Source organism: Solanum stenotomum, chromosome 8, assembly GCF_019186545.1.
Source record: "Solanum stenotomum isolate F172 chromosome 8, ASM1918654v1, whole genome shotgun sequence".
Taxonomy (NCBI): Eukaryota; Viridiplantae; Streptophyta; class Magnoliopsida; order Solanales; family Solanaceae; genus Solanum; species Solanum stenotomum.
In genome coordinates, this window is record NC_064289.1 from 58,534,069 (window position 1) to 58,543,114 (window position 9,046).

The following is a 9,046-nucleotide window of genomic DNA, read 5'->3' on the forward strand; positions in this document are numbered from 1 at the left end:
GGAACCAGATGGTTTGCCTTGGTATTTTGACATCAAGAAGTATTTAGAGGACGGGACTTATCCTGAGAATGCAACGTTCAACCAAAAGAAGTCGATACGCCGCATGGCCCTCAATTTCTTTGCAAGTGGAGAAATCCTTTACAGGAGGACTCCAGATTTAGGTCTTCTCAGATGCGTTGATGCTAATGAAGCTGCAAAACTTCTAGACCAGATACATGCCGGAGTTTGTGGTACTCATATGAATGGGCTCACTTTGGCGAGGAAGATCCTCCGAGCCGGTTATTTTTGGATGACTATGGAACACTATTGTTGTAAATTTGTGCAAAAATGTCATAAATGTCAAGTGCATGGTGATTTGATTCGAGTACCGCCTCATGAGCTCAATGCTATGAGTTCACCTTGGCCTTTTGTAGCTTGGGGCATGGATGTCATTGGTCCGATAGAGCCAACCGCCTCTAACGGACACAGATTCATTTTGGTCGCCATTGACTACTTCACCAAATGGTGGAAGCAGCTTCGTATAAGTCTGTGACCAAGAAAGTCGTAGCTGATTTTGTTCGCAACAATTTGATATGTAGGTTTGGAGTTCCGGAATCCATCATTACTGATAATGGAGCGAATCTCAACAGTCACCTGATGAGAGAGATATGTGAACAATTCAAGATTACTCACCGGAACTCAACCGCTTATCGTCCCCAAATGAATGGAGCTGTAGAAGCCGCCAACAAGAACATAAAGAAGATTCTGAGGAAAATGATTGATAATCGCAGAGTTTGGCACGAAATGTTGCCATATGCTTTGTTGGGTTACCGAACGACTGTCAGAACATCAGTTGGAGCTACTCCATATTTGCTAGTATATGAAACAGAGGCCGTTATACCTGCAGAAGTTGAAATACCTTCATTGAGAATCATCCAAGAAGATGAATTGAGTGATGCTGAATGGGTTCGCAAGCAAATCGATCAGTTAACATTGATTGATGAGAAGAGAATGGTTGCTGTTTGCCATGGACAACTATATCGACAGAGAATGATTCGTGCTTTCCACAAGAAGGTAAGAGCCAGAATGTTTGAGGTTGGTCAGTTGGTCCTTAAACGCATTTTCCCTCATCAGGATGAGTACAAAGGAAAATTTGCACCAAATTGGCAAGGACCCTACATGGTTCGCAAAGTGTTATCTGGAGGTGCCTTGGTCCTGTCGGAGATGGATGGCACCGAATGGCCGAAACCAATCAACTCAGATGCTGTCAAGAGATATTATGTGTGAAGTTTCAGTTTGTATTATTTGCTTGTAATCGTTTTATTTGCTTGTAATCGTTTCGTTTAAAATTTTATCCCTTTTGTAATGAACTACATTTGACTTGAATTGTTAAGAATGAGATACGTAGGCGACCTATGTCGGCCTCGGTCACCCCTTTATCCCTTTTTAAATTTTTCCTTTATAGGGGAACTACGTTTGACCTGATTCCTGCCTCAACGGGATACGTAGGCGCCACAAGGGCTCGGTCATATTTCCCGTAAGGATTTCTATTTCTCTTCACAATAGAAACTGGGACAGAATTTTTGAGAGGGACTCAAAAATTCTCGAGGAAAAGATCTTTCCAACAAAGTCAAGACTAAAGTCACTTTGAGATTTGCAACTGGGACAAAATTTTTGAGAATATCTCAAAAATTCCGTGATTTGCTCACCAACGACTGAAGACAAACCAAGACAGTTAACTGGGACAGAAATTTTGAGATGGCCTCAAAATTTCAACCGAGTCTATCGGCAGTTTAGAAAAACTTCGAATACTTCCCAACAAGTAATCAGATAGATCCCAAAACATCAACTCCAAATGGCGTCCACTAAGTTTGGCGTGACATGACACTTGGCAGTGACATTTTCCAAATGCTACTTTTTGAAAATCTATTTTTTCTTAAAAACTTTTTCTACATGTTTCAATTATTTTTACATAAAAAATGTTTTGTCTTATCTATCAAGAAGTGGGAGATCGGAGAAATCAACCGGAGATAGCAAGACAAGGAGCAGACAACCGAAGAGATCAACACAGATCAATTCATTTTGTGAAAAACTAGCAATTTTTCTGTGTGTGCAGGTCTATAGGTTTGCCTCAAGATCGGCATATTCTTCCATTCAATAAATATGGAGAAGTCAAAAGGGCGAAGAGCTCCCCAAATTGACAACTTTTCTGTGGACGCAGGAAATATTTCATGCTTCTTATACCAAGAATTGGGAATATGAGTAGCATTAATTTACTCAAATTTTCAGCAAGACAAGGTTCATAACGAACATGCAATTATGTTCGGAGATGGGACAAATGAAAACCTTGAAAAGAAAAATATTATTATTTTCCAGCAACTAAAGATACCTGAAAGATATTTATCTGCATTATATTATCAGATATGATAATATTCTTACCCTGAAGGTTATTTGTATTGTATTGTCGAATGAGACGATACCACTACCCGGAGAGTCATTTATATCGTATTGTCAAATGAGATGATACCACTACTCTGAGGGTCATTTTTATTTATATTGTCGATTGAGACGATATCACTACCCGGAGAGTCATTTATATCGTATTGTCAAATGAGATGATACCACTACTCCGAGGGTCATTTTTATTTATATTGTTGATTGAGATGATATCACTACCCGGAGAGTCGTTTATATCGTATTGTCAAATGAGATGATACCACTACTCTGAGGGTCATTTTTATTTATATTGTCGATTGAGACGATATCACTACCCGGAGAGTCATTTATATCGTATTGTCAAATGAGATGACACCACTACTCCGAGGGTCATTTTTATTTATATTGTCGATTGAGACGATACCGCCGTTCCAGAAGATACCCAGAAGATCACATATGTTACTCGGTGAAGCACTATCTTCATTTGGTATCAGGGAGGCATCATCAAAAGAAATCATGCATCGCGGAGAAGTCATGCATTGCAAGAGGAAAAGTCATGCATTGCAAGAGGAGAAGTCATGCATAGCAAGAAAAGAGATTGATGTATTACAAGAGAAGAAAAGAGAAAAATCATGCATTGCAAGAGAAAGAAGTCACGCATCGCGGGAAGAAGAAACCATGCATAACTAGAGGAAATCCATGCATAGCAAGAGAAAAGTCATGCATCGCGGGAAAGAGATTCGTGCATAGCAAGTGAAGGATTCATGCATCACGGGAAAGAGAACCATGCATAGCAAGAGAAGGATTCATGCATCGCGGGAAAAGTCATATATTGCAAGATAAAGAAGTCATGCATCGCGGGAAAGAGATTTATGCATAGCAAGAAGAAGCAACCATGCATAGCAAGAGAAAATGCCATGCATCGCGGGAAAGAGAATCATGCATAGCAAGAGAAAGATTCATGCATCGCGGAAAGAAGTTATGCATTGCAAGAGAAAATTTACCCGTCACAAGAAGATCAACATCGACTGCATCATTTTTTCTTTACAAAATGACATCAAGAGAATTATCAACAACGACGTCAAGAGAACTGTCAACATATTTACATCAACTTATTTTATTACTTTGACATCAAAGGAAGAGTACATTGAAGATCATATTGCAAATATGAGACACAAACTTTATTTGCTTCACGTCAAACCCGATAGAGTTGACGTCAAATATTCAAAACGAACAATTAAGTGTCAATACGGTAAAAGACGCTGTCTCCCATTTGAATTGCATTTTTTATGCTAATGAGTTTATCTCAGTCTTTGTCGAGAGCATCCAAGAGGATGAATTCTCAAAACAAACCACAGGTGCGGACGACATCAAAAAGGATGCAGCGCAACGTGGAACTTTTTCTTAGCAGCGAACTGGGACATAGTCCAAAGAGGAGTGTCAAACTCTTAGGACGCGAGCAGAGGAGCGACTTCCACCACAATCAAACCACACCTCTATCAGAAGGCATGTGGGTTACCTTTGGGTTTGTCGGTTTTAGTTTCGCATTCGAAAATTTTTGGTCTCTACCGAAAGCAGCTTTCCAATTCGAGTGACAATACACCAAGAGCTTTGGAAATTATGTCCGTGTAAGTTCTTAATTATGGGTGTGAAGTGCACCACATTCATGACTAAGAGGTTGCAAGCCTCCTTTTCATACTCAACTTACTTTGTCACTCTTCCTGAACCAAAGGTTACCTGGCATAATAGGTTTCCTTTTCAACCGATAGAATCGAACTACAAGCAGCCTGATTTCCTAAGTTGAGGAATATGTAGGCGGGATCAATGCTGAAAACTCGATTGTGTTCCAACATTCAAATCTTATTCCCAAGCATTCCGGTCTCTTCATAATTCGATATCGGGGTGGCTTTTGAATTCTTTCAAGATCGTGCGTCAAATCGAGCGTATCGAACTACAAATGGTCTGAATTCTCATATAGCCTGAGATATGTAGGAAACCCATTTCCGGGGTTCGGCCATAACTCCTAAAGGTCTGTACCGAAAATCCTTTTTCAGAAAAAACGAAGATGTGGTCGGTCAAAATTGGATTGGTCAATTTCATTTTCCTTGAATTTCTTGCATCAATCCAAGTAAAACGAGGGACAGTTGTTGACACCCAATTTCGGACCTCCACAATATATATTAATCATCGAGTTTCTTAAATTTCAAACGACTTGAAATAATCAGTTTTATAACATTCAAAATATTTGTCAAGTTATTCTAAAGTAATTTTAGTCGCTTTTCATAATTTTTAAGTAATATATATGTTTTATATAATTTTGTATATAATTAGTATATATTTTATAAATATTTCGAAAATCATCTCAAAAAGATTTTAATTTTAGTAAATATTTTATTAAATTAATTTAGTTTAAATTATGGTTTTGATTTTAAGTCATTTAAGTTTAATTGAGTTTATTATTTTATTTCGTTGAAATTAAGAAGCTCATTAGTTAATCATATTAATTCGTCTTATTTAAATTTTAGCCAAATTCATTAGTTAAACTCAATTGGCTTAAGTTTTTTGACTTGAGTTGGTTAATTTTGCAATTCATTTGGCCAAATCTTAAATTACAAATCCAATCCATTCCCTACCAATTGTTTCAAACCCTTTCAGGCCATTTTAGGGCCTCAATTCCAGCAAAAATTGGCCCAACTTTCCCCTTTTCCTTCAACCTTTCCAGCAGCCCACTAATTTCCTAACCCAAAATTAATTCCAACCGTCCCAGCCCACTTCCAGCAGCCCATGCAGTAGCAAAACCGGCCCAAACCCCACATTAAAAACATACACCATCAACGTACAACAACAATACCAATACCAGCCGACCCACTTCGTTTTTCCAACAAACGCGAAGAATCAGATCAGTCCAAAAATCCCAGCAGCACAGTACCGTTCCAGCAAGCACAGCAGCAGCAAAAGCACGCATTTTTCGTCCTTGGGGGTGCGAGATGAGGCCACGTCGCTGCCCAAAGACATGTCTTCGATCCCAAGCGTTGATTTCCCCCTTTCCTCTTTTGGAATAGGGCGAAAATCGCAGGAAAAGAGGTCTGTCCAGAATGGTGAAAGAAATTGAATTTGAAATCGGCCCCAAATTTCTCACCCGGATTCCCCCCAAAAAATCGTGAACCCTAAGCTCTTTCTATATATACTCTACTGTTTTCAGTATAGAGGGGGATTTTTTTGGTGAAATTTTTGGAGTGAAAATTACGGAGAGAGTTTGAGCAGAAAATTTTCAAATACATACTAAAAGATACATTTCGAAAGAAAAGAGATAATAGTTCCAGTGTTTTGGTCAAATTTTTGCTTGTTTCTTTTCTGTTTGCGTGAGTTCATTGGAGTCATCATTTGTGGTGGTGGAAGCTCATCGCCTCTTGCTCGTCGTTGTCCCCTGTTTGCTGCACGGAATAAGGTGGTGCTTCTTCTTTTTCTTTTTTTTTGAATTTATTTCATTGCCTGCTTCTCTTTGTTTGTTTTGATGTTTGAATATATGTCTTCTTGTTTTCTATTGCCTAAATATCATATTTGTTTCACTCTGTTACTATAATATTATCTCTTTCCTCTTCGAAATGAAGGCAGAATCTCAGAAAATTTAGCGGATATGAAATCATACGTTGTATTGTCTACTGTTCCGTCGGGGTGCAATGACTAACTTTTCTCTATTTTATTTTATCTCGTCTTAGTCTTATTGTTCAGCATGTCGGGTTTAAAATTGATTTGTTGTCTCTTTTGTCTAAATGTCAGTCGGTTTGCTCCTTATTTGCGGTATAGCTTATGAAAATGTGACGTTTTCTCGTTGTCCTGTCTCGTTCTTTGATGTCGAGATAAGATTAATACTATTTAAAGTTCGTTCGGTCTAAGTGTTGAGATTTGTCTACCGTGTTGCTTAAGTTGTTCGCGGATCGAGTTGAAAATCACCTAATATATGATAAGAATGAAATTGATAATCGAAATGGTGTTTGGATTTTAATTCTTGTTCATCGCTTATGGTTCATCTGTCGTAGTACGTCTATTTAGTTATGCCCTTTGTTTAAGTTGTGTTGATTTCCTTGGTGGAATATTGACTTGGTCTCGTTTTTTAGTCATTCGATATATGGTCATGCCATCTCATTCGCCTAAAATAAATCGATTTGCAACTGTTTCTAGCATTTTGGCTTTTAACATGGTATCAATATCTTGAGGTCTCGTTAAATAGAATTGTTTGGCCATACTATGTTTGACCATAGCGTGAAGTACCTTATTTGCCAATTACTCAGCACATGTTCCTTCCATATATTAAACTATTATTTAGTGTTGGTTTTATATTCCCTGTAATATAATATGGTCACAAGTGTATACATATATTCACGCACATGTGCTCCTGTAAGTTGTCAGTTTGTTCATTAACTTTATCATTGTCAATTTGGTTCACTTGGTCTCCTTTAGAGTCGAATGTCTCGGTCTAATTTGAATTTCCTAAATGGCTTTCGTTTTGGAATTATGTCTTGTTTAATTCATATCTCATTTGTTTTATTACTTTGTGTGCTAATTCATATTATTTTGTTTTGCATGGAATCTACTCGAGTCCTCACGGACCCCATCCTTGCATTTCCCTTTGGGCCATGAGGGCCCAATCCCATTTTACCTCGAGTCGACTGGCCATTGAAAATTGATGTACAAGTCCCGGAATTGAAAATTCGAAGCAGAAGAGAATTAAGATGATTGGGCCCACTCTTTACACAAGAGAAATTTGTATTTTGTATTTATTGGGCCTAAGCCCATTTAATCTTATTATTATTTTGTTAGTGTTTAGGACGGGTGAAAAAATGGGGCCTAAGGCCCAAAGAAATGTCTTATACATATTAGACTAGGACAGGTGCAGATGACTCTAATGGGCCTTTGGCCCAAAACCGAAATTGGCCCAAATACTGGTCCAGGCGGACAGAAACCAGATTTGGGTCTAACTCTCTTTCCCTCTCTACTTTACTGTGTTCATTTTACTTGTTAGTGTTTGCCGCTAATGTTAAGGTTTTAAAATTCAAATCCCCAAAGATACCCGTTTTGATTTTATAACTTAATTAAATCGATCACCTTCGACGAGGCCTAAAAAATATTTTTTTGCAAAATACTCCACTCAGATAATACCTTAATATTTTTTCCTTTTTTTCCTAAATCGGTCTTAACTAAAAAAAAATTTGTTCAAATTAAGATAAATTAAAATACTTTAGCCAAATGATTAATTGTCGGATAACCACATTAGTGGATATTCTAGGTGCCTTAAAAACCTTCCTAGAATATTAATAGGAACCCCGAACCCCTTTTAAGATTTTCACTAGATTCCTGTTTAATCTGTTGAAAAATAAATAGTTTTCTTAATTTTCCTTAAAAATTAAGTGGCGACTCTTAAACCAGTCCAAAAAAAATATATATTTCTAATAGAACAGTCTTACTAACACATCAGATAGTGGTGTGATAGTCCAGAATAGATCAGAATCTTCTTTGGTAGTGAAAGTTAAGGAAAAGCAAGACAGCAAACTAATATTACTTAAACTCAAGGGTGCAGTCCATCAACAGAGAGTGGAAGTTTATCTCCTAAGGGGGAGATGGTGTGCTTCACTACCAGGGTCGATTATGTGTTCCTAATGTGGGTGAGTTGAGACAACATATTCTTGCAGAGACCCATAACTCCAGATATTCTATCCATCCAGGTGCCACTAAGATGTACCGCAATCTGCGGGAAGTCTATTAGTGGAATAGTATGAAAAGAGATACAGTAGACTTTGTGGCTAAGTGCCCCAATTGCCAGCAAGTAGAGGTAGAACATCAGAAACCAGGAGGTATGACTCAAGAGATTGACATTCCTACTTGGAAGTGGGAAGTGATCAACATGGACTTCATCATAGGTTTACCTCGTACTCGCAGACAACGTGACTCCATTTGGGTGATTGTTGATAGGGTTACTAAGTCTTCTCGCTTTTTGGCGATCAAGACTACAGATTCAGCGGAGGATTATGCAAAGCTCTACATTAATGAGATTGTGAGGTTGCATGGGGTTCCTTTGTCTATCATCTCAGATAGAGGTTCTCAGTTTACCTCTCATTTCTGGAAGTCATTTCAGAAGGGTCTTGGTACTCAGGTTAACCTTAGCACGGCATTTCATCCACAGACAGATGGCCAGGCAGAGCGTACCATTCAGACCTTAGAGGACATGTTGAGAGCTTGCATGATCGATTTCAAGGGTAGTTGGGATGATCACCTTCCTCTTATTGAGTTCGCCTACGACAATAGTTACCATTCCAGCATTCAGATGGCCCCTTATGAGGCATTGTATGGGCGTAGATGTAGATCTCCAGTTGGTTGGTTTGAAGTAGGTGAAGCAGTCTTGATAGGACCAGATTCGGTCCTTGATGCTATGGAGAAAGTGCAACTCATTAGAGATAGACTTAAGACTACTCAGAGTCGCCAGAAGTCTTATGCAGATGTGAGAAGAAGGGAACTAGAGTTCCAAGTTGATGATTGGGTTTTCTTGAAAGTGTCACCCATGAAGGGGGTGATGAGATTTGGCAAGAAAGAGAAGCTCAGTCCCAGATATGTAGGCCCTTACCGGATCTTGAAA